The following is a 24,833-nucleotide window of genomic DNA, read 5'->3' as shown; positions in this document are numbered from 1 at the left end:
TCCTCTCTCCTTAGATAAGATCCCAAAGAGTAACGTGCCAATATCATAGTCAGAGAGAGCCAGAGCAGGACCAGAACCACGTTCCCAACTCCCAGTACATCCTGCACTCAACCATGCTGCGTTGGCTTTCTCAGCCACCCTCAGAATCCATTATAAATATGTAACATGCAGCTTCCTTGCTCCCCGTCTATTCATCCGAGCGACTTCACTGATGAAAGGAATAAGCATAATTTAGTATCTTGTGTTACCGTTCTCTTGTCTGAGCCATTCACATTTAGAAAAACAAGGCCCTGAAACAACCTTTCACAACTGAGATAGACGTGGACATGCCAAGCACTGTGCATCAAACAGCAAGCTCTTCTCCATCATCACATGGGGCATTGTGCAGTGTTCAACTGGAGTGCCAGAACATGAATATCACAATCAATTTAACAATTAGCATTTTCCAAAACAATAGACACATTATGGGTTGGAACCGTAGTGTTCGCTTTAAACAGAGAGCCATTGAACCTCCACTTAATGGTTGCTTTGGTCCCTTTTATGTGGGCTTAATGAACAAGGATGAACATTAGGGGAAATTTTATTTGGAAAATTCATTTTAAAAACATATTTTATTCAAGCACTATAATTTTCTGTCTTTTCCAAAACGACTGATAAAGAAAATAATATGGATTTTGTGGATTAAGTCCCTTACTGATTTTCAGTGGCATACGTACAAATTCCCTGACGTTACAATATAATGCACAGTACGGTGTTATAACAATATTATATAAATTAATGCATATTATTATTTTACCAGCTTAAAAAGATGGCTTATATTAAGAGGAACCCAATTCACATTGTATTTTATTTCACAATTTTACCCTAATAAAATTAATCATTTCATGTATCAATTGTTAAATTGCAGTTTTTCCTGTGGTAGGAAAAGGGAAGCAGAGTTTCTCTGAGGTTTAAAAATCAAAGAGATAAATTCCATTTTATTCCTAGAGGCATTAAGCAGATAGTCTGTAGAGTACTGCTCACTTGACCAAGGCTTATTTTTTTCCTGATAAAACATGCAGCTATCAATGCCACATGTCACCTAGTCTATAAAACAGTCAAATAAGGGGAAAGAATGCTTTGGGGGAGGGGAGGGAGAATGATTGTTGAACAAGAAAGAGGCTAATTCAATTCTGAACCTCAGAGTGGCAAACTTGGTGTAGTTTAAGCAGAGTTTGGGGGGGATTTTGGTGTTGTGGTTGCTGTTGCTTTATCTGTGTGTTTCCTCTTCTACCAGACTGAAGACAATTTGAGAGCAGAAACTACCCTTTCTGCCTCTACCCTCCACAGTATTTCACCCAGTGCCTTGAATGTGGGAACTGCTTAATAACTGCTAGAGGGAGGAAGGAAGGTGGGATGAAGAGAGGGAGGGGAATCAAAAGCCTTTCAGCAAAAGGAGAAGATCTTGTCTCTTCCTGTTGTGTAACTTCTGCTCAGACTGTTTGCCTGAGCACTTTCCTTGCCTGCACAATCCCTCTTCCTCTTTCTGGCACACAGCGAATCTCCACTCTCACAAAATGCAACCAGGATGACTCCTCTTCCAGAGCTTTGTACCACTTACCCCTTCTTGCCTAACCCCTAAGTACAATGTTCCTGATTGACACCTGAGAACCTGATGGTATTAGATCTCTAAAGAGATTTGAGGTGCTTTAGTCCGGCTCCCTTATTTAAGAGGTGAAGAAATAGAAACATAAAGAGTTGAAGTGATTTGTGCTCCTCCCTCAAACAGCCAGGTCATAACACAGGCAGCTCTGGAAAACAGACTGTTTTAGACTCCTGATATCTTTTTTTTTCAATGAAATGATTTGAAATGATGTCAAACATTCAGAATAGTTTTGCTGCCTCTGTGTCCTGTTACCTTCAGTTATTTTAGAATGTACTTCCTACAAGTAATATCTTCTCCTGCAAAGTCCCAATATAATAATCAAAATAAAGAACCTAGGGGATGTCTGGGTGGCTCGGTCAGTTAAGCGTCCAGCTTCAGCTCAGGTCATGATCTCACAGCTCATGCGTTCGAGGCCAGAGGCGGGCTCTGTGCAAGAACTCGGAGCCTGGAGCCTGCTTTAGATTCTGTGTCTTCCTCTCTCTCTGCCCCTTCCTTGCTCACACTCTGTCTCTTTCCCTCTCTCTCTCTCTCTTTCTCTCAAAAATAAACATTAAATTTTTTTTTAATAAATAAACAAAATAAAGAACTTAATATTAATTTATTACCACCATTTAATCCACATACAAGCTTCCCCAACTGGGCAAGAGTATGTGTTTTAGCAAAAGGTTCCAATTGAGGACCCTATCTGGTGACCATGTTTCTTGAATCTGCTGCAATCTCAAACGGTTCCTTGGGGTTTCCTTGGCTTTCATGACGTTGGTAACTTCGAAAATTACGTGCCAGTTGTTCAGATAAATATCTTCCACTCTGGCTGTCTGATGTTTCCTCATGATTATGTTTGGGTTATCTGTTTTTGGCAGAGATATCGCGAATGTGATGCTATGGTCTCATTGCATCCTATCAAGCGCTATGTAATTTTGCTTTGTCCTGTGTGTTAATGTTCACCTTGATCACTTGGTTAAGTTTTGTGTGGCAGATTTCTTTACCGAAGAAATTACTCTTCATCCCTTTGTGAAGGTAATTTAAGAGCCTATTCTACTCTTCATCAAATTTTCTACCACTTCATTGCATCCATTGATGTTTCTTGCCTGAATTATTATTACGATGGTTGCCACATGGTTTTCCTCTTACTTTTTATACCTTAAGCAGTTGGTAGTCTACTGTAAGGAACATGTTTACTATTATTATTTGTTTTGATGCTAAACCTGTCTCTTGTTTGGCCATCTGGATTTCTATGTCTTTTTGAAATGTCCTCTTCTTTCTTTTGAGTACTTCCTTATCTTCCATCATACTGAGATACCTCACATTTATTATGTAATTATCCTGATCCGTCCTAGAATCCGCCATTTCTCCAAGGCATCCCAGTTCTTGTACTGGAGCATGGATTTTAGGTTTCAGCATCTGGGTGACACAAGAATATCATTGCTCTTAAGCTCTCTCTTTGGATACAGGTAGTAAATATATGTGTGTGTGTGTGTGTGTGCATGCACATATGATATAGATATACACACACACGTACATCCTGATCAATATTTATTTATATAGGTATATATCTATCTATACTTATATACTGAAAACCATGAGTTCAAACCAATACCATAATTCCAAATTAACCCCATGGGTTTGTTCCCTTTTTTTTTTTTTTTTATCTTTCTCAGTTTCTTACGATGAGAAACTTGTCTCCCTTTATCTTCATTATACTCTCTTATTCACTCAGTCACCGCAGGGTGACCAGTGCCCCCAGCAAACCACCCCACCACTAATCCCATGTGGATGCTCTCTTACCACCCCCTCCACAGTCGCCTCGCCCCTGCACAGGCGCCGTCTGCATGCAGGGCTCCAATCCGCACACAGATGCTGCTGCCATCACCTTTGTCTCCCACCAGGGTGCCCTCCTCACCTTGTTCTCAGCCCTCATATCCCGTGGTGGCTCACACCACCGGTGCCCGCACACAGGGAGCCTCCTCCTCCCTCTTGGGCTCTGTATTCCTTGGCAGGCTATGCACATGCCCTTTGCACCCTCCACAGCCCCAACGCCACAGGCCAGGCCATAATCATCCCACAGGTGGACTCTTCACCCAGTCGGTCTTCTCCACCCATTGCTGGGGCTTCTGTAAGCATTCCACCTGTCCTTCCCTGTGCAGGAAAACTGCTTATCCCAACCCCTCTCAGTGGGGCTTCAACTCCCCACCCCAGTCAGTGCAGACACCATCCTCGACCTGCTCAAGCAACACCTGTCCTGTGTCACTGCCTTTGCCACCTACTTACAGCTGCCCGCTTTGCTCAGCCCCACCTAAGAGCTTTTAGACTGATAAGAGAGGGAGGAAGGGAGAACAGACTCTGAACTTAAAGAATCAATGTCCTACCTAGCTATTATTTGTATCTCTAAATATCTTATTGAATACACATTAGCAGTGTGTCTCTATTAAAAATCTAAGAAAGATAAGTATCCTATCTATTCACCAGATCACATATATTCTTTGAAAAAGATACCAACGCACAGGACAGAATACTGCATCTTCTGGGGTTCTCAACAAACATTCATTGGCTGAGAAAAAAACATTTCTGTTATCAAATGCATAGCAGTGCAATTGAAATTGAACTTCATATCATCTTTTGTGATAGCCATCAATTATATATTGTGAATTATAATTGATGAATTAGATACAGATAACGAAGTGAATTAATAAACTTAATCCAAGTATATTTTGGCAGTCGTTCCCTCCACCTTTTTGTATTCTAGCCATAAGCACCAAAGAAAATTCTCTTCTTTTAGTAGATATTTTTAATGAAAACTCTATAGTGAAGAATGTTGGTTTATTTTGAACTAAATCATCTCAGTAGACCACGGTGACACAATTATGGCTGAAATCTATGCCATCAAATTAACAATAAAAATGTCTATTTTTTTAAATGATTTGATTTGAAATGGCCACAACCTTCTGTCATAAGACGAGCCACTTAAAATGAATTTCTTCTTATGTCTCAGCATTTGCAACACCGAAGGAAAATCTATTCTTATAATAAACCCATACTGAAGGAATAAACACTTAAAATAGTTGATACCAAATATTAGAAGCCTAAGTCAATATAAACCAGGCCATTTTATTTAATATATAATTGAATATCTTCTAAAAACTTTGGTTATGATTTGTTTGAAAAGTGAAGTTCTGTCACGGTTTCTGTTGGTGCATGACTATCTAAATATTACGAGAGCCTCATGCACGATGCCGCATATGCACATAGAAAAGAATGGAGACACGTGACCTGTTTTAGCATTCGGCTTTGAGGTGATTGGAAGCTTTACAAACCAGAAAATAGGGGGAGAACTGGGAATTGCTGGAAGGGAAATGGACAGTTTCCATCTACCTACACTCATAAACTAAAATTAATTTGATAGAAGTTAGATCAAGAAACTGAACATTGGAGAGGATTTACATGGTAATTTAATGTTGTGATTTGTACTGCATTGAATTTAACATTTCTCTCAACACACAGGATACTTGGATATTCTTTGTCTAAATGTCTCGAATGGACACTGCTTTCATTGTGTGGGTGTGAACTAAGAAAGTATGGACAACTTAACCACCTTCTGACTCTCCAGACTTTTCATAAGTTTGAAGTTTTGAGAGGCTGGGTGAAATCTTGCTCAGCTAGTGAGGGTTCTGAAGTTTAATTTTAGCTCCCTTCACTGCGGGTGGTCATGGATTTTATAGGCTTTCTCCCAGAAAGAAGGCTTTTATCAATTCACCAGTGCCCACGCTTCTCACAGTGTTTTTCTGGCATAATCCCCCCCCCCCCCGCCCCCCAAATGATTTAGCAATCCAACAGGCAGCTCCAGGCTTGGGTGCAAAGTACCCTTTCCCTCCAAGTGGGTTCCTGCATCTGGCCAGACTCCGCTGGGGAGTCTCTACCATCAACTAGCCTGTAACAACGCACATTGTGATTCTAATCAGATTAGTCTGCTTTAATCACTATCTTTATTTCTGTGGCTTATTTTATACTAATTAAAGCTTGTAAATTTTCCACTGCTAATTTAATTAACAAAGCCACTCGTCTTTGTCAGGCATCATCTTTCTTGTTTCATCCACATATTTAAACAGAGTCTGAAGCCCGCAGGTGATTCAATTAAACCTCCATTCTACAAGGCAGCAACTACACCTATCTCTGACGAAGGACAAGCCTTCACTTCCTCAGAAGCTTCTTTATACAATGACAGCCAGGACAACCAACATTAAGAAACTAGTCCTGGGGTGCCTGGGTGGCTCAGTTAGTTAAGCATCCAACTCTTGGTTTCGGCTGAGGTCATATCTCACAGTCTGTGGGTTTGAGCCCTGTATCAGAGCTTGCTTGGGATTCTCTTTCTCCCTCTTTCTCTGCCCCTCCCCAACTCATGCTGTCTCTCTCTCAGAATGAATAAATAAACCTTAAAAAACAAACAAACAAACAAACAAACAAACACAAAAACAGCAACTAGTCTTACTAGGCACCTGAAGTGATCTGGACTGGCAATGACTTAAATTTGTAGGGTCCAGTTCCACATCTGCAATCCCACCATAAAATACTAAAATAATCATTTTAATCAACAAACTTGCCTGAGGAGGAGAAAATCAACTTTACTTATATTGCCTGGATGGAATTGATTTAATTGGTTAGGTTAGCCAGAAAAGTCTTTCCAAATTCTCATATTGATCCAGCTTTTATCTATAATGTTCTGAAATAAAGACAACTCAGATTTACCCCAGTTTTCAAAGAGATTATATTTGCAAAGCTATTTGCTAAATTATTGTTTTCAATATAATATCACAGGTGGTGAGTTTTCCTGGTTGACCCAAAGAATATACTTAGGGGCATCTAGGTAGCTCAGTTGTTAAGCATCCAACTTCGGCTCAGGTCCTGATCTCACGGTTTGTGGGTTTGAGCCCCATGTTGGGCTCTGTGCTATCAGCTCAGAGCCTGGAGACTGTTTTGGATTCTCTGTCTTTCTCTTTCTCTGTCCCTCCCCCACTCATTCTCTCTCTCTCTCTCTCTCTCCCTCCCTCTCTCTCTCTCTCTCTCTCTCTCAAAAATAAATAAACATTAAAATTTTTTTTCAAGAATATATTTAATCCATAGCTACTGTTCTAACATACTGAAACTATTCACCAAATACTTACAGCTTGAAGCAGGTAATCTTAACTCACCAATCTGAGCCCAGACCGTGCAGCTTCCTGCCTCTCATCTACTTCCAAGCCCATGCATTTGCTAAAATATTCCAAATGTTTTCATAACAGTGATGGCAGCAGAGAGTCTAACATAGATAGTGAGAAAAAAGATAAAAATGAATTAATTTTGACTATTATGAATTAGGAATTAAAGCTTCATCTCCTACCAAAACGCTGATAGCTGCTTGTGATGTTTTTTTCCAGAAAAAATACAGGAAAACACTTGTGTGGTTTGATTATTTATACAGGAGTGGTGAATCCTAATGTCAGGATGCCCTGGTGCTTAGACTTAGTCAGGTAAAGAGCACTACCCTTTCAATGAAGCTCTAAGGTACAACCTTCAGGTTTGGTCTTTATGATCCTGAAGATCTCTAAGATTATTCTGTTCTAAAAGTAAATCATGTTAAGATAGGAAGGGTTGGAATTGAAGGTCCCTAAATGTTCTAATTGAGGAAATATTTTGGACTCTTTTAGTTTCCCCAATCTAAAAGTTTTGTGATCCTAAGGAAAATTATAAGGAACCATTTTCTTTCCCTATGTCCTTAGTCTTTGGTGTTAGCTACTGGATGAGATGTGGGCTCTATGGATTGGAAATCTGTGGAAGAATAAGTCCCAATGACCCCAAACTGTTATTTTGAAATAACTGGTTTGCTAAATTTTGATTGGTTCATACTCAGAAACTTGGTTCTCTTCATATTTGAAGCAGGTAATTTCACCATGTTGCCAAAAACTGTGGTAGATTGACCCCAGCAGTACCTTCGATTAGTTCATACATCCTTGTATTCACTTTTGGCAAAACTCTTCCAAATTATTGTTAGTCTTGGCTTTGTTACTGGTTTTGGCCAATGGGACAGAGGATACGCTAGCAGAGAATTGAAAAGTTTTCCTTCTAGAGTTGTTGGTACTCTGCCACCATGGAAACAAGCTTAGGCTACCCTGGTGGATGGTGAGAAACACATGACCCAGTTACCCACCACTGCCCCAGCTGCCATCCAGTCAACCTCCGGAAGGAGAACTACCAAAGGGGCTGGCAGCTGACCACAGACACATGAAAAAGAGCCAGAGAAAAACAAATTGCTCAGCTGAGCACATCCCAAATTGCTGACTCCTGGGGTTGTGGGCTAAATAAATGTGTGTTCTATTAAGCCACTAGTTCTGAGGTGGTATGTTATGTTGCAAAAACTGATTTACATAAGAGCCAGTAAGAAGATCCTAACACATGAGAGAAGTGTAAAGGAGAAGATGATCTCTTCTTTCATAATCTTCTAGGATTAGAAATTAAACCATTGCCTACAGTGGAAGAAGTAGTACAGGGATAATGACTTACAAAAGAACAAAGGGGAACTTCACAACTTATTATAAACTTCAGAACTTATTATAAAGCTACAATAATGAAGGCAGTATGACCAGCATAAAAATTGACATATAGGTCAATGGAACAGTATAGAAAGTTCAGAAATAAACCTAATATTTATGGTCATTGATTTTTGACAGAGCCAAAGAAATTCAATGGGGAAAGGACATTTTTTTCAACAAATGGCAATGGAATTATTGGATATTCATATGCAAAGAAAGCAATAATAATAATCTTAAATCTTTACAGGACACCATACACAGAAATCAACGAAAAACGGATCATAAACCTAAATGTAAGAGATAAATCTGTAAAAATTCTAGTGGAAATGTGAGCTAAAATATTTTTGAAATTGTGTTAGGCAATGATTTCTTAGATGTAACATTAAAATCATGATCTATAAAAGAAGAACTGATAAATTGGACTGCATCAAAATGTTAAAACTTTTGTTTTTCAGTAGATACCATTAAAGTTAAAAGACAAGCCCTAGCCTGATAGGAAATATTTTCAAATCATGTATCTTACAAAGGATTTGTATCCATAATCTATGAAGAACATTGTACACTAAAACTGTAGTAGGTGACTGATGTCAGCCTTTTGTGACCTTTCCATGCCCCGTGCCTTCTGTGACTCCTTGATACCTGAAGGAGATACCAATAACAGGAAGGACTGGCTTATAGGAGAGGGGAGATGATGGTGGAGTAGAAGGACCTGAGGCTTGTCTCATCCCATGAATACAACTAGATAATTATTAAATCATCCTAAATACCCCAGAAATAGACCTGAAGCCTGGCAGAACAACCTCCTTGACTAACGGGAGAGAAGAGGCCACATGAAGGATGATAGGAAGTGCAGAGATGTAGTTTAGGGGAGAAATGGATCGTGGGTACTGTGGAGAGGAGGGAGCCATGGACACAGAGAAGAGTGACAGAGAGAGGAGCATGCAGGGGAATGCACAAGGAGAAAGTTTCCCCAAAGCCATTGGCTTGGAAATGAGAGGGGCTAAATTTCGTGAGTTCTTGCAACTAGTGGGGCTTAAAGTCTAGAGTTTTAAAAGTCAGCAGTTTGACTGAGATAGAGCACGGAGGGCACTGTGCTGCTCCTGGAAAGTAGGCAGGCAAAAAACCCCGGAAGCAGACAGCATGGAAACAATGATGTGAAAAACGCCTGGGGTACACAGCTGGGAAATTATTTGATTTCTTGGAGCATGTCTCTGAGAGGCAGTGTTCATGGAGACACCTCTTAAGGGAAAAAAGGAGCTGACTGGAGCCATTTCCCTCTCCTACCCCTCAGCATAAAGTAGAGCCACCTGCAGGAAGCAGGCCAGCACCTACACTGGCTGCCTGACTTGCTTATACCAAGCCCCAACCCCATGTGCTGTGGTGAAACTACCCCTCTCTGCCAAGTTTGCCTTTATCCCAATGGGGCGGGCCCTTCCCCCAGAAAACCAGCACAAACCCCTGCCCACACCACATCTCCCAACCAGAGAGTTCTGCAGGGCCTTAGTTCTCCTGAAAGTAGTATCAGATATCACTTCACAAGCAGACCAGAGCACACCTAGTTAAAGCTCACCACACTCAGGCCAAGGACCAAACACTGCCCACAACAGGCGAGGAGAGCCTCTGCAGACGACCAGCCTGAAGGACAGAGAAGCCACAACACAACAGCAGAGTGCAGGCAGCACACACCAGAGACACTCCCTGAAGTGCCAGGCTGTGGACACTACGTGAGCTCTTCTTCATAAAGACATTATGTTGAACAGCAGAAAACATAACTGTCTTTTCTAATACACAGATGAAGGCAGAGACCTAGACAAAATGCCAAGATGGAGGAATTTATCCCAAATGAGAGGATAAGATTAGGCCATGGCCAGAGATCTAAGCAAAATAGATATGGTAACATGCCTGATGGAGAATTTAAAGCAACAATCATAAGGATACTCACTGGGCTTGAGAAAGGATAGAAATCAGGGATACCCTTACCACAGAAATAAAAGAGTTTAAAAAATGAGATTGGAAACAGGCTTGATACAATGAAGAGCAGGCTGGAAGAAGCAGAGGAACAAATTAGTGACCTAGCAGACAAAATAATGGAGAATAATGAAGTTGAACAAAGGAGAGAAAGAATTATGGAACATGAGAATAGACTTAGGGAAGTCAGTGACTCTATCAAACGTAATGACAATCCCAGAAGAAGAAGAGAGAATAAAAGGGGGCAGAAAATTACTTAAGGATGTAATAGCTGAACACTTCTCTAATGTGGGGAAGGAAACAGATATCCAGATCCAGGAGGCACAGAGAACTCCCATCAAAATCAACAAAAGCAGGTCAACACCAAGACATATTATAAGTAAATTTGCAAAATATAGTGAAAAAGAAAAAAATCTTAAAAGCACCAAGGCAAAAGCCATCCTTAACTTACAGGGGAAGACCCATAAGGCTTACTGGAGATTTCTCAACAGAAACATGGCAAGCCAGAAGGGGATGTCTTGATATATTTACAGTGCTGAATAGGAAAAATCTGAATCTGCTGAATAGAAAAAACACAAGCATACTCTGTCCAGCAAAGCCATCATTCAGAGTAGAAGGAGAGATAAAGAGTTTCCTAGATAAACAAAAACTAAAGGAGTTCATGACCACTAAACCAGCCCCGCAAGAAATATTAAAGGGAACTCACTGAGTGCAAAGGAGAGACTAAAACTAACAAAGACAAGAAAGGATTACAGAAAATGTTCAGAAACAACAAGTAATAAAATGACAGTAAATATAAATCAGTAATTACTTTGAATGTAAGTGGACTAAATGCTCTAATCAAAAGACCTAGGGTGTCAGAATGGACAAAAAAGAAGACACATCTATATGCTGCCTACAAGAGGCTCATTTTGGACTGAAAGACACCTGCAGACTGAAAGTGAGGGGATGGAGAAATGTCCGTCACACTAATGAATGCAAAAGAAAGCAATACTTATATTGGACAAACTAGACTTTAAAACAAAGGTTGTAACAAGAAATAAAGGAGGGCATTACACCATAATAAAAGGGACAATCCAACAAGAAGATCTAACAACTGTAAATATTTTTTCGCCCAACATGGCAGCCCCCAAATATATAAAACAATAATAAACATAAAGGAACAAATTGATACTGATACAATAATAGTAGAGGGCTTTAACACTCCACTTGCATCAATGCACAGATCATCTAAACAGAAAACAAAGAAGGAAACAATGGCTTTTAATGACACACTGGACCTGATATATTCAAAACATTCCATCCTAAAACAACAGAATACACATTTTTCCCAAGTACTCATGGGACATTCTCCAGAATAGATCATATATTAGGTCACAAATCAGGCCTCAAAAAGAAAAGGAAGGAAAACTTCCAAATTCATTCTATGAGGCCAGCATTACCCTGATACCAAAAACTTGAAATCATACCATTCAAATTTTTCTGATCACAATGCTATAAATGAGAAGTCACCCACAAGAAAAAATTTGGAAAGACCACAAATACATGGAGGTTAAACAACATGCTAGTAAACAATGAATAGATCAACAGGAAATCAAAGAAGAAAATTTTAAAAAATACAATGGCCCAAACCTTTGGGATGCAGAAAAAAAGTGGTCCTAAGAGGAAAGTATATAGCAACACAGAACTACCTAAAGAAGAAAGAAAAATCTCAAATAAACGCCCTAAACTTATACCTAAGGAAACAAGAAAAGAACAATAAACGAAGCCTAAAGCCAGCAGAAGGAAGGAAATAATAAATATTAGAGCAGAAATAAATCATATTGGAACTAAAACAAAAAAAACAAACAAAAAATAGAACAGATCAATGAAACCAGGAGATGGTTCTTTGAAAAAAATAATAAATTTAATAAACCTCTAGCCATACTTATCGAAAAAGAGACAATACCCAAATAAATAAAATTACAAATGAAAGAGGAAAAATAACAACCAACACTCACAGAAATACAATTATAAGTGAATACTTTGAAAAACTAGATACCAACAAATTGGACAACTTGGAAGAAATGTATAAATTACTAGAAACATATGAATTATGAAACTTAAACAGGAAGAAATAGAAAACCTGAACAGACCATAAACCAGCAGATAAATTGAATGAGTAATCAAAAAACCTCTAAACAAACAAAATTCCAGGGCCAGATGGCTTAAGAGGCGAATTCTACCAAACATTTAAAGAAGAGTTAATACCTATTTTTCTCAAACTATTCCAAAAAGAAAAGGAAGAAAAACTTCCAAATTCATTCTATGAGGCCAGCATTACCCTGATACCAAAACCAGGTACAGACTACTAACAAAGAGAACTACAGGCTATATCCCTGATGAACACGGATGCAAAAATTGTCAATAAAATACTAACAAACTGGATCCAACAATACATTAAAAAATCATTCACCATGATCAAGTGGGATTTCTTTCTGAGTTGCAAGAGCGGTTCAATATTCACAAATCAATCAACATAATACACTACATTAATACAAGAAAGGATAAGAACCATATAACCATTTCAATAGATGCAGAAAAAGCATTTGACAAAGTACAACATCGATTTGTGATTAAAAAAAAAACCCTCATCCAAGTAAGTTTAGAGGGAACATACCTCAACATATAAAGCCCATGTATGAAAAACCCATGGCTAATATCATCCTCAGTGGGGAAAAACTGAGAGCTTTCCCTCTACAGTGGGGAACAAGACAAGGATGTTTCCTCTCACCATTATTATTCAACACAGTACTGGAAGTCCTAGCAACAGCAACCAGATAACACAAAGAAATAAAAAGCATCCAGATCTGTATGGAAGAAGTAAAACTTTCACTATTTGCCGATGACATGATACTCTATATAGAAAACTTGAAATATTCCACCAAAACCTACTAGCACTGATAAAGGAATTCAATAAAGTTGCAGGATACAAAATCCACATACAGAAATCTGTTACATTTCTATACACCAATAATGAAGCAGCAGAAAGAGAAATTAAGGAATCAAACTCATTTTTAGTTGCACCAAAAACAAATCAGATACCAAGGAATAAACCTAACCGAAGAGGTGAAAGACCTGTACTCTGACAACTATAAAACACTGATGAAAGAAATTTAAGAGGACACAAAGAAATGGAAAGACATTCCATGCTCGTGGATTGGAAGAACAAATATTGTTCAAATATCTATATTTCCCAAAGAGATCTACACATTTAATGCAGTACCTATCAAAATACCAACAGCATTTTTCACAGAGCTAGAACAAACAATCCTAAAATTTGTATGGAACCCAAAAGACCCCAAATAGCCAAAGCCATCTTGAAAAAGAAAAGAAAGCAAAGCTAGAGGCATCACAATTCCCAACTTCAAGTTATATTACATAGCTGTAGTGATCAAAACAGTACGGTATTGGGGGGAAAAGGCAGCTAGATCAATAGAACAGAATAGAAAACCCAGAAATGAACCTATAGCAATAACTCTTTGACAAAGAAGGAAAGAATATCCAATGGGAAAAAGTCTTCTCAAAAAATGATGTCGGGAAAATTGGACAGTTACATGCAAAAGAATGAAACTGGGCCACTTTTTTACACCAGACACAAAAATAAATTCAAAATGGATTAAATACCTAAATGTGAGACATGAAAACATAAAAATCCTATAGGAGAACACAGGCAGCAACCTCTTTGACATCAGCCTTACCAACTTCTTTCTAGATATGTCTCCAGAGGCAAGGGAAACAAAAACGAAATAAATTATTAGGACATAATCAAGATAAAAAGCTTCTGCACAGGGAAGGAAACATCAACAAAATTAAAAGGCAGCCTACAGAATTGGAGAAGATATTTGCAAATGACATATTCAATAAAGGATTACTATCTAAAATATGTAAAGAGCTTATAAAACTCAACACCCAAAACCAAATAATCCAATTAAAAAATGTGCAGAAGTCACGAATAGACATTTTCCCAAAGAATACAGCCAAATGGCTAACAGATACATGAAAAGATGCTCAATGTCACTCATCATCTGAGAAATACAAGTCAAAACCACAATAAGATACCACCCCAACCTGTTAGAATGGCTAAAATCAACAACACAAGAAACAACAGATGTTGGTGAGGATGTGGAGAAAGGGGAACCCTATTGCACTGTTGATGGGAATGCAAACTGGTGCAGCCATTCTGGAAAACAGTGTGGAGGTTCCTCAAAAAGTTAAAAATAGAACTTCCTTGTGATACAGCCATTGCATTACCAGGTATTTACCTAAAGAATACAAAAATGCAAATTCAAAGGGATAGATATACATGTTTATAGCAGCATTATCTGCAATAGCCAAATGATGGAAACAGCCATACTTTCCATCACCTGATGAATAGGTAAAGAAGAAGTGGTGGAAATGAGATATACCACCTCATACCTGACAGAATGGCTAACACTAACAACTCAGGCAGCAACAGATGTTGACAAGGATGCAGAGAAATATGTTTTGCACAGCTGGTGGGAATGCAAACTGGTGCAGCCACTCTGGAAAGCAGTATGAAGGTTCCTCAAAAAATTAAAAACAGAAATACCCTACAACCCCGTAATTGCACTACTAGGTATTTATCCAAGGGATACAGGTGCACTGTTTCGAAGGGGCACATGCACCCCAATGTTTATAGCAGCACTATCGACAATAGCCAAAGTATGGAAAGAGCCCAAATGTCCATCGATGGATGAATGGATAAAGAAGAAGTGTATATATATATACAATGGAGTATTACTTGGGAGTCAAAAAGAATGAAATCTTGCCATTTGCAACCACGTGGATGGAACTAGAATGTATTATGCTAAGTGAAATTAGTCAGTCAGGGAAAGACAAAAATCATATGACTTCACTCATATGAGGACTTTAAGATCCAATACAGGTAAAGATAAGGGAAGGGAACCAAAAATAATATAAAAACAGGGAGGGGGACAAAACATAAGAGACCCTTAAATATGGAGAACAAACAGAGGGTTGCTAGAGGGGTTGTGAGAGGGGGGATGGGCTAAATGGGTAAGGGGCATTAAGGAATCTACTCCTGAAATCATTGTTGCACTGCATGCTAACTAACTTGGATGTAAATTAAAAAATAAATAAATTATTAAGAAAAAGGAAACTTCAACAACAACAACAACAAAAGAAGAATGCCTATCAATGCATTATATAATGCAATATAATTCAGCCATAAAGAATGAAATATTGTCATTTATAATGACACAGACCTGGAGATTATATTGCTAAACAAAATAAGTCAGTCAGAGAAAGACAGATACCATATCATTTCACTCATTTGTGGAATTTAAAAAACAAAACAAACAAGGAAAGGGGAAACAAAAAAGAGAGAGGCAAACCAAGAGACTCTTAACTGTAGAGAACAAAGGCTGACAGAAGGGAGGGAGGTGGGTGGGGGGCATGGGTGAACTAGGTGATAGGGATTAAGTAGTGCACCTGTGATGAATGCAGGGTGATGTATGGAAGGGTTAAATTAGTGTATTGTACACCTGAAGCTAATATAATACTGTGTGTTAACTAACTGAAATTAAAAATAAAAACTTAAAAACATAACAGGAAGAACTGGAAAATCAGTTAAGCAGAGGCATGCAAATGATATTTTTGAATAATCAATTATGATAGAAACATAATTTATTAAGATCACCTAGGGGTCTTACACATGTCTTTGTGGAAATCAGTAAACCTTAATTTTATCAACCAAACCGTATGCCTTGTGACACACAAATATTTGGACAAGTGTTTGCAGGCGTGTAAACCCCATTCCCCTGTTGACATATAATCCCCTATAACTCCAGAGCTATTCTTCAGAGCAATGCGAAGGACTGTTTCCTGGGCTGTGTTCTTACTAAGGCAATGAATAAAGCATTTACTAACCTACCCTGAGTGCCTTCCTTTCAGTTGACAACATCTACAACTCATAATAAAAAAACCAAACAACCCTGTGGTGGCTGGGTGGCTCAGTCTGTCAAGCATCCAACTCGGTCTTGGCTCAGGTCATGATCTCACGGTTCCATGGGTTCAAGCCCCACATCAAGCTCTGAGTCAGCAGCACAGAGCCTGCTTGGGATTCCCTTTCTCCCTCTCTCTCTGCCCCTCCCCGCTCATACTGCTTCTGTCCCTCTCAAATAAAAAATAAAACTTTAAAACAAACAACCCAATTTAAAAATGGGTAAAGGATATGAATAGACATTTGCCCAAAGAAAATATAAAAAATATCCAGTAAGCATTTGGAAAGATGCTTAACATCATAAATCTTTAGGTAAATGCAAAGCAAAATCATAGTAAGACATAACTTCACGCACTCTAGAATGGCTCTAATCAAAATTCAGATAATAACAAGTGTTGACAAGGAACAATTGGAATCCTCATACATTGCGGAAGGGAATGTAAAATGATGCAATCACTTTGGAAAGCAATGTTTCTTTTAAAAAGTTAAATATAAACTTAGCATCTGGAATAAAAATTCCACTCTTGGCTATCTACCCAAGAACAGTGTAAACTTAAATCTACACAAAGGCTTGCATCTGAATGTTCGCAGCAGCGTATTCATGGTAATCCAAAATCAGAAACCCAAATGTCTACCAACTAGTGAACTGATAACAAAAGCAATGCTGTACATCTATACATTGGCATACTGTTCATACTGTTCAGCAATAAAAAGGCATCAGCTACTGACACATATACAACACAGGTGAACATCAAAATCATCTAAGTGAAAGAAGCATTCAAAAAAAGACCCCCTGTTGTATTATTTGATTTGTGTAAAATTTTTACACATGATCTTAGCCAAAAGGCCGAGAAACAATTTTGTATAAAATTTTTAGAACAAGCATATCTGTAGAGCTGAAAGCAGTCAGTGCTTGGCCTGGGGCTGGGGATCGGAGAGGCGATTGACTACAAATGGACATGAGGAACTTATTGAAGTGCAGGAAAACATTTTAAAACTGGGGTGTAGTGATGATTACACAGTTTTATAAATTCACTAAAAAACATTGATCTCCACACATACAACGGGTGTATTTTCAGATAAGTAAATAATACCTAAATAAAGCTTGATGGTTAAAAACAAACTTTGGCTTCTCTCTTGAAAGAGAAAGAAAAAGAGGTGCCTGGGTGGCTCAGTTGGTTAAGCGTCTGACTGTTGATCTCTGCTCAGGTCATGATCTCATCCTTCTTGAGATCAAACCCTGAGGACAGAGCCTGCTTGGGATTCTGTCTCCCTGTCTCTCTGCCTCTCTCTCTCTCTCTCTCTCTCTCTCTCTCTCTCTCTCTCTCTCTCTCTCAAAATAAAGTTTAAAAGAGAGAGAGAGAGAGAGAGAGAAGGAATTGGTGAACACTTGAATACATTTGACTTAGAATTTGACTATAAATAATAGTTTTAAAAAAACTGACCCACTCTTAGGCCTCCGTGTGTGTATATGTGTTAATGAGCAACGTACTGACATAATAACACTATTTTTTTCCCTTGGTGTTTCTGAGGAAAGTGGAAACTTTCATTATATAATGATTCCAGGTGCAAGGGTTTGGGAGGGGGGTGCGGTTGGCCTTCTGGGGAATTTGTGGCTGTCCACAGAGTGTCTGGGCGGTCAACAGGAGGGCACATGACACACATATAACAAGGGCCTGGGCTGACACTGGTGGTTCCGTATCTGTGAAAGCACTTTCCCCAGCCCTCTCCCACTCCCCATTCCGTCAGTGCCCATCAGCACCCCTTGGCATGGTCAGTGCCTCCCCCCACCTCTGTCCAGATGCCCAGCTTCAGGTTCCTGTGAGGAATATGAAGGTGGTCTTCATGAAGCATATGGTTCCGTTTTGTTGATTTGGTCCAGTTGTTTGAAAACGTCTTGTCTTAAATAGCATGCTATTTATCATATTTCACTATCTTTCAGTAGAAGTTTGAAGAGGGGGAAAAAAATCAGACATTTTCTTGATTTAATCTTAGTTTCTCAAATTTGAGAAACTGTTTTATTACTTTACAGTGGAAAAGAAGATTGCACCCCCTTTTTTGTTTTACTACATCTGTAAGAGCATGCATTGTTGTGATAAATTAAATCTGGCAAGGATTAAAGGAAAATTCTCCCCCTAAGTGATCATGCAGCTTAAAGCAACATCAGTAGGTCAACTAAACCATCCCTCTGCCAAAGACAGACGGCGCTTAAACCACACCCAGACAAATGAAAGTTTATTCTATTTTTAAAGATTTCCAGGGGAGAGGATCATTGGAATTTTTGCCCCTTAAGGCATTTAGTCTGTCTGAGAAATTCATTTTACATAGGAACATGATAGAAGCAAAGAGAACACAATTGTCTGGCTGCCAAATCCTAGGATTTTTATTATTATTATTATCATCATTCTGAAATACAAAGGACAGAGTGGAAGATAAAATTCATGCACTGTGTCTGGTATGTTTCCGATTAATGAAACAGACTCTTATATTTTATTAAGGTTAAGTAACCGAGCCCAGCCAAGAAGTGGAGTTTTGCATTTTAATTTGGGGAATTTTGACAATAATAAGGCTGCTGAACATAAAGAAGTTAAAGCCAAGAACTGTTTTCTCTAGAATTCTATGCTTTTCTTCAGCTGTTACACTAAAGGAATTGTAGTTTAGCCAGTGAGAACCTCATAAATTTAAAGTATTTATGGGGGCATTTTCAATTATTATTCTGAGATATAGAACATCCTCTCGCATAAATGGAACAGTCAGTTCACAAGTGGTTTAAAATGAGAAAGACTGAATAACAAAAAAGTTATCTGAATATATATATATATATATATATATACACACACACACACACACACACATATATATATATATATATATATATATATATATATATATATTGCTTCTGGGCATATTTTAATTTAGAAGAAATCAATGCTTTTCTAAAATAATTTTAATTACTCAAATTGCCCATTGTCATTATGAGCTAAGCCTCATTCTTTTTCTAATTAAATGTGATCATTTGCTCAAATTGTTCTCTTCTCAGTGGGTAATAGGCACAAACTGACCTTGTGAGAAGAGCTAACTTCCCAACAATGAGTATTTCCCCTCACTCCAGTTTGTGATTAAAAAAAATAGGCGGGGGCCAACAGGCACATGAAAAGATGTTCAACGTCGCTCCTCATCAGGGAAATACAAATCAAAACCACACTCAGATACCACCTGACGCCAGTCAGAGTGGCCAAAATGAAGAAATCAGGAGACTATAGATGCTGGAGAGGATGTGGAGAGACGGGAACCCTCTTGCACTGTTGGTGGGAATGCAAATTGGTGCAGCCGCTCTGGAAAGCAGTGTGGAGGTTCCTCAAAAAATTAAAAATAGACCTACCCTATGACCCAGCAATAGCACTGCTAGGAATTTATCCAAGGGATACAGGAGTACTGATGCATAGGGGCACTTGTACCCCAATGTTTATAGCAGCACTCTCAACAATCGCCAAATTATGGAAAGAGCCTAAATGTCCATCAACTGATGAATGGATAAAGAAATTGTGGTTTATATACACAATGGAATACTACGTGGCAATGAGAAAGAATGAAATATGGCCTTTTGTAGCAACGTGGATGGAACTGGAGAGTGTGATGCTAAGTGAAATAAGCCATACAGAGAAAGACAGATACCATATGGTTTCACTCTTATGTGGATCCTGGGAAACGTAACAGAAACCCATGGGGGAGGGGAAGGGAAAAAAAAAAAAAAAAAAAGGAGGTTAGAATGGGAGAGAGCCAAAGCATAAGAGACTGTTAAAAACTGAGAACAAACTGAGGGTTGATGGGGGGTGGGAGGGAGGGCAGGGTGGGTGATGGGTATTGAGGAGGGCACCTTTTGGGATGAGCACTGGGTGTTGTATGGAAACCAATTTGACAGTAAATTTCATATATTAAAAAATAAATAAATAAATAAATAAATAAAATAATAATAAAAAAAAAAATAGGCGGGGTTGTTGGGGGCGGGGTGGGGTGTGTGGAGAACGAGCCAGTTTCGTAAATGCCCCCCCCCCCCCCGGCAGTGAGAGAAAGTGCTTACTCCACACTCTCTGATGTAAGGGCCAGAGCTGAGAAGGAGGGAGTGGAGGAGACTGTCTGTCTGAAGGAGGAGCTAGCTGGCCGCCCAGCCTAGCCCAGATCCCAGGCCTCTGAGCTCCCTCTGTTCTCCTGGCCACCAGCCCCTCCCTTCCTCTCCCTTACCTTCACCCATGTAGACAGGAGCTAATATATAAACAAATGTATGAAAATTCCAAAGTTGAGTTTTGTCCAAGGTAAATCTTTAACCCTTCTCTCTCCCATATTTGCCATCTCACTCGAAAGATATTATAGCGTACATGTTAGTCATTTGACTTCCTTGGGAGTCATAACCATTGGGATCTTTAAAGACCAGGAGCATGTTGGGAAACTGAGGCAGAAGGGAAAGAAGGGGCCAGGAAGCGGGGAGACCTGGGGACATGGTCCGGAGGGGGAAAGGTGACCCCAGTGAGGATGACTGTGTGAGTGTGACCACAACCAACTCATGCCCAGGAGCAAAAAGAAAGCAAGGCTGCCATTTGCTCACTTGGAACCCCAGGGGCTGTGACGTGGGCCCAGTGTGGGGGACAGAAGTTGCCACGGGAAGACAGGCGTGTGGACTTTGGTTTCTGGTCTTGGCGCTCACGCTTTTTGCATGCGCACAGAAACTCTATGCCCAGGTCAGTCTTCAGATACCACAAAAGAAACTACAGAGTTCTAAGAAAAGTCAAGGTATAAACTGGCTTAGAAATCTTTGAATGCCTTAAAAGTCACACAACATTCAGAGCAGAGGAAAGCCAGAGATAAATATTGGTTTTCTTTTTTTAAGTTTGTTTATTTGATTTGATTTGATTTTTATTTTTATTTTTATTTTTTGACAGAGAGGGAGAGAGAGAGAGGGAGTGAGGCAGAGACAGAGGGAGACAGAGAATCCCAAGCAGGCTCCATGCTGTCAGTTCAGAGCCCGACGGGGGGCTCGAACTCACAAACCACGATATCATGACTTGAGCCAAAATCAAGAGTCGGTTGCTTAACAAGCTGAGCCGCTCAGACGCCCCATGTATTAGTTTTCATGAGTTCCATCATAAAGCATATTTTTTTCTAGATCAGAGAAAACCCATTGAACAGAGATTAAAATATTCTTTTTGCAGTTTGGTTAATTCACTGATGATTTAAATAAAACATGGTTAATTCTAGGTTAAAGAAGATGTGCAATGGGCTAGAAGTAAGCAAACACCACTGCTGTTTGTGATATCCCGGCAGGGGCACAATTCTTATTCTAATTCTAATTCTAATTCTAATACCCGGCAGGGTAATTCTAATGGTAATAGAAAAGCAAAGCAGGAGAAAGACTCAGGTAAGGTAGGTCTTTGGAAATTATTTTCAACAAAAAACCTAAACAGAACTTGGCGTTTTCCTTCAAAGTACACAGTTGTAAAAAAGAATGGAAGCACAATTAAGCCCCCAAATGCTCTACATTCTTTTCCTGTTGTAGTATTATCAGCCTTTCTGATTTATACATATTTATTATCAAAGAAAATTGACCTTGATTTCACATCACAATTTAGCAACCCACCCACCCCCACCCCCAAAAACTGCTATCTCTTTGAAAGAAGTTATTCCATGCTAAGGCTCGGTTGCATGTACCAACAGTTTAATTTTTGTCTGGAGTTTTTAAGTGGCAGTTAGGAAACAAGAGAGGACTCACCTCTTTGAAAAGCAGAGCAGTGTCTGGCCATGTGCGTCTTCGGCTCCCTGGGAAAGTGATTTCAGATGGTCGGTTGTGGATGGCTCAGACTTCCTCAGCTCCCTCCCACACAGGCAAAGCATGCCTTTCCTGGGGCAGTAGGTTGAGAGAGGAGAGCTGTGATGTGCAAGGGTAGAGTCAGTAGTCACCTGTCCTCTCCAGGCTTCCAGTGCATTCCATCTAATCCCTAGCAGCCTAGAAGCAGGAGTTTAGAGTCACCCTTTTTTCCATCAGCGAGGAGGACAAATTTGGGAATTTTAAAATGGAAAAAGTGGTATTATGGATATTTAGACCTGAGATAAACACCTGGCATGGAGGGGAAAGGAGGAAGGGGAGACGGGAAAATGGTTTTTTTGTTTTTGTTTTTGTTTTTTTTACTAGTTTAGAACTTTGCACGAGGTTTTGACTTAATAACTTTAGAACTTCTAATAGCGTTCTAAATAAATTGTTAGTGTCAGAAGGAATTAAGTGTTATTTACCTAAGAAAAGCCTTGTTTTCACTCTGTATTATTTTCTTATTTGATTTCTATGAAACAAGTTTCTCAAGAAAGTGAAGATTTGCCAAGAGAACGAGTAACAAATACATGACCGTGCTGTCACATGGAGTGCCCTCTGTGTACAGTCACAGTTGGCCTGGTCCTTCTCTCCCACAGCAGTTATGCTCTGTTTCCCACAAGGACCGCAAAGTCTTCCGCTGCCCCACCGAGGATGGAATGGCCTTGGCTATAGTGCAAAGGTAGAAAGGAGACCATCTCATATACAGAAACAAAAATTGAACGAGACAAACCTGAATTGCAAAGCAGTCAGGCAGGCCCAGCAGAAGGGCCCAGGGTGCCGCCTTGCCACAGGAGGTACTGCAGCCGGCAGCCTCCAGCTGAAGCCAACCTCAGTAGCCTCTTAATTCCAGACACACGTTGCTGTAGTGCAGCCACACCCACAGCAAACACTCTCCCATGGGAGTTGGGCGACACCCCCACCTCCAAGAAAAGAACTGTTGGCAAATAAGTTGATTTAAATCCTGTGAGGACAATAGTAAATATTAATGTTTCCATTTGCTGGGATTCTGAAACATGTCGGCCATCGGGAAGGCCTCGATTGTCCTCGATCACAATTCTGTAAGATAAGTAACCCATTCCTTAGGAAACTACATGCCAAAAAATTAAATGACTGGACTGTATCCACATAATCACCAAGTTGCAGAGGTTGTATTTGAACCTAATATTTCTGACTCTCCCAAGTTTTCACAACATCACTATGGATCTTTTAAATAATAATGCTACAAGATACCATTTATTGAGCACCTATTGTGAACCTGGTACTCTACTACACACTTTCTGTACATCGTCATATTTAATCCCCAACAGAATCTTTACTATTAGATAATGTTACTTTCTATGTTTGACCTCATAAAGGTAAAATGTTTGATGACCTAGGTAGGTAAGGTTTGGGGACGGTTATTATCAGTGTTATAGTAACCATGATGGATCTTTGTCTCCTCATTTTGTTCAGGAAATAGATTGCATTTAATGTTGTCTATGTCTTGACAATTGTATAAGGCTTTCTTGAAATACTAGCTAACATTGTGCTCTTTGTGCATCTTTGACCCACAGGGAATAATGACTGCATTAAACTGGTGATATTGATTGAGAAAATAAGTTTTGGAATCATCCCAATCTGGTTTAGAATCTAGGCTCTGTCACATAAGCTACATGGCCTTGTAGATACTCTTTAATATTTCTAAGCTCCCATTTCCCCATTTGTAAATTATAGATAATAATACCTAACTCATAAGTATTCTCGTTGTGCAAATCAAATCAAGCAATGTCCATAAAACACTTAGCACTGTGTCTGGCATCTACTAAGTGCAAAATAATTGGTAGTTGTAGTTATTTTACAACAACGAGTAATCACATTTTATTGACTGCATCAATTAGAATTCAATATAGCTGCCTTTAACAGAAAAAAAAAATGTCATTGCCTAAAGAAGAGAGATGTGAACTTCTCTCTCATGTAAAAGCAGCACAGAACAGGCCACCAGGACATATATGGTGACTCTGTGGTATCATTAGGGAGACCCAGGATGTTGCCCTTGTTCTGTCATCTAGGCAATGGCTTCCATTCTCAACGTCAGTTCATGTCCAAGGTGATTCTCTGGCTTAAGCCAGCGCATCTGAGTCTTGGACCTAAAGGAGGAAAAAGCTTCAGTTAGCTTCCCAAAGTCCCATGCCAACTCATTTGCTTCTATTTTTTGTTTGTTTGTTTGTTTGCTTCTATTAATTGTTTTAGTTCTATGACCTTAGTTCCATGGTGTGATCTGTTACATGACCACACCATGCTACAAGAAAACTGAGAAATGTTGTCTTTTATTCCAGGACAAATTATGCCCTGTTAAAAGTATCAAGATTGGTTTCTAAGGAGGAAGGGAAAAAATGGATGTTGGAGGGAGCAGGTGACAGTCTCTGCGACACTGGTAAGAATGATAGTACCCTGATCAGAGCATGTCAGGGCTGATGGAATATTCGTGAGCCCTTAGTTCCATCATTTCATTTTAAAGATAAGTAAACTCTCATCCAGGGAGATAATGGGATATATGAGGGATTGCGTGGTGAATCCGTGGCGGTGGCCAAATAAAACTCAGATCTCTGACTTCCAGGTGGGCCAGTGTACTTTCTGCCAAATTCATTTTCATTCTAATAAATGACTTTGGGTTTTTGAAAATCCCCTTTTAGAGAGATATTACCTAAGTCTTTATATCAAGGCTTCTAGTTCTCATTTTGTCTCTTGCATTGGTTAATAGCTGGTCACTAGTCAACGTAGAACATATTTGCCATT

At 39.3% G+C, this 24,833-nt stretch overlaps 2 long non-coding RNA genes across 3 annotated transcripts in view; one reads left to right on the top strand and one right to left on the bottom strand.

The window, feature by feature from the left end:
• The window catches only part of LOC131506430 (uncharacterized), a 62,002-nt gene extending 39,631 nt beyond the window's left edge, over positions 1-22,371 (bottom strand). The window contains exon 1 of the long non-coding RNA XR_009258932.1: positions 21,963-22,371. This is a non-coding gene — a long non-coding RNA (uncharacterized LOC131506430). The remainder of the gene's footprint in view (positions 1-21,962) is intronic.
• LOC131506431 (uncharacterized) overlaps positions 1-24,833 on the top strand; it is a 203,183-nt gene that overhangs the window by 165,635 nt on the left and 12,715 nt on the right. For both annotated transcript variants that reach the window (XR_009258934.1, XR_009258933.1), the window contains exon 5: positions 24,374-24,471. This is a non-coding gene — a long non-coding RNA (uncharacterized LOC131506431). The remainder of the gene's footprint in view (positions 1-24,373; positions 24,472-24,833) is intronic.

The sequence above is a fragment of the Neofelis nebulosa genome, chromosome 3, assembly GCF_028018385.1.
Source record: "Neofelis nebulosa isolate mNeoNeb1 chromosome 3, mNeoNeb1.pri, whole genome shotgun sequence".
In the NCBI taxonomy this organism is placed as follows: domain Eukaryota; kingdom Metazoa; phylum Chordata; class Mammalia; order Carnivora; family Felidae; genus Neofelis; species Neofelis nebulosa.
This window is presented reverse-complemented; position numbering and strand designations above follow the sequence as displayed.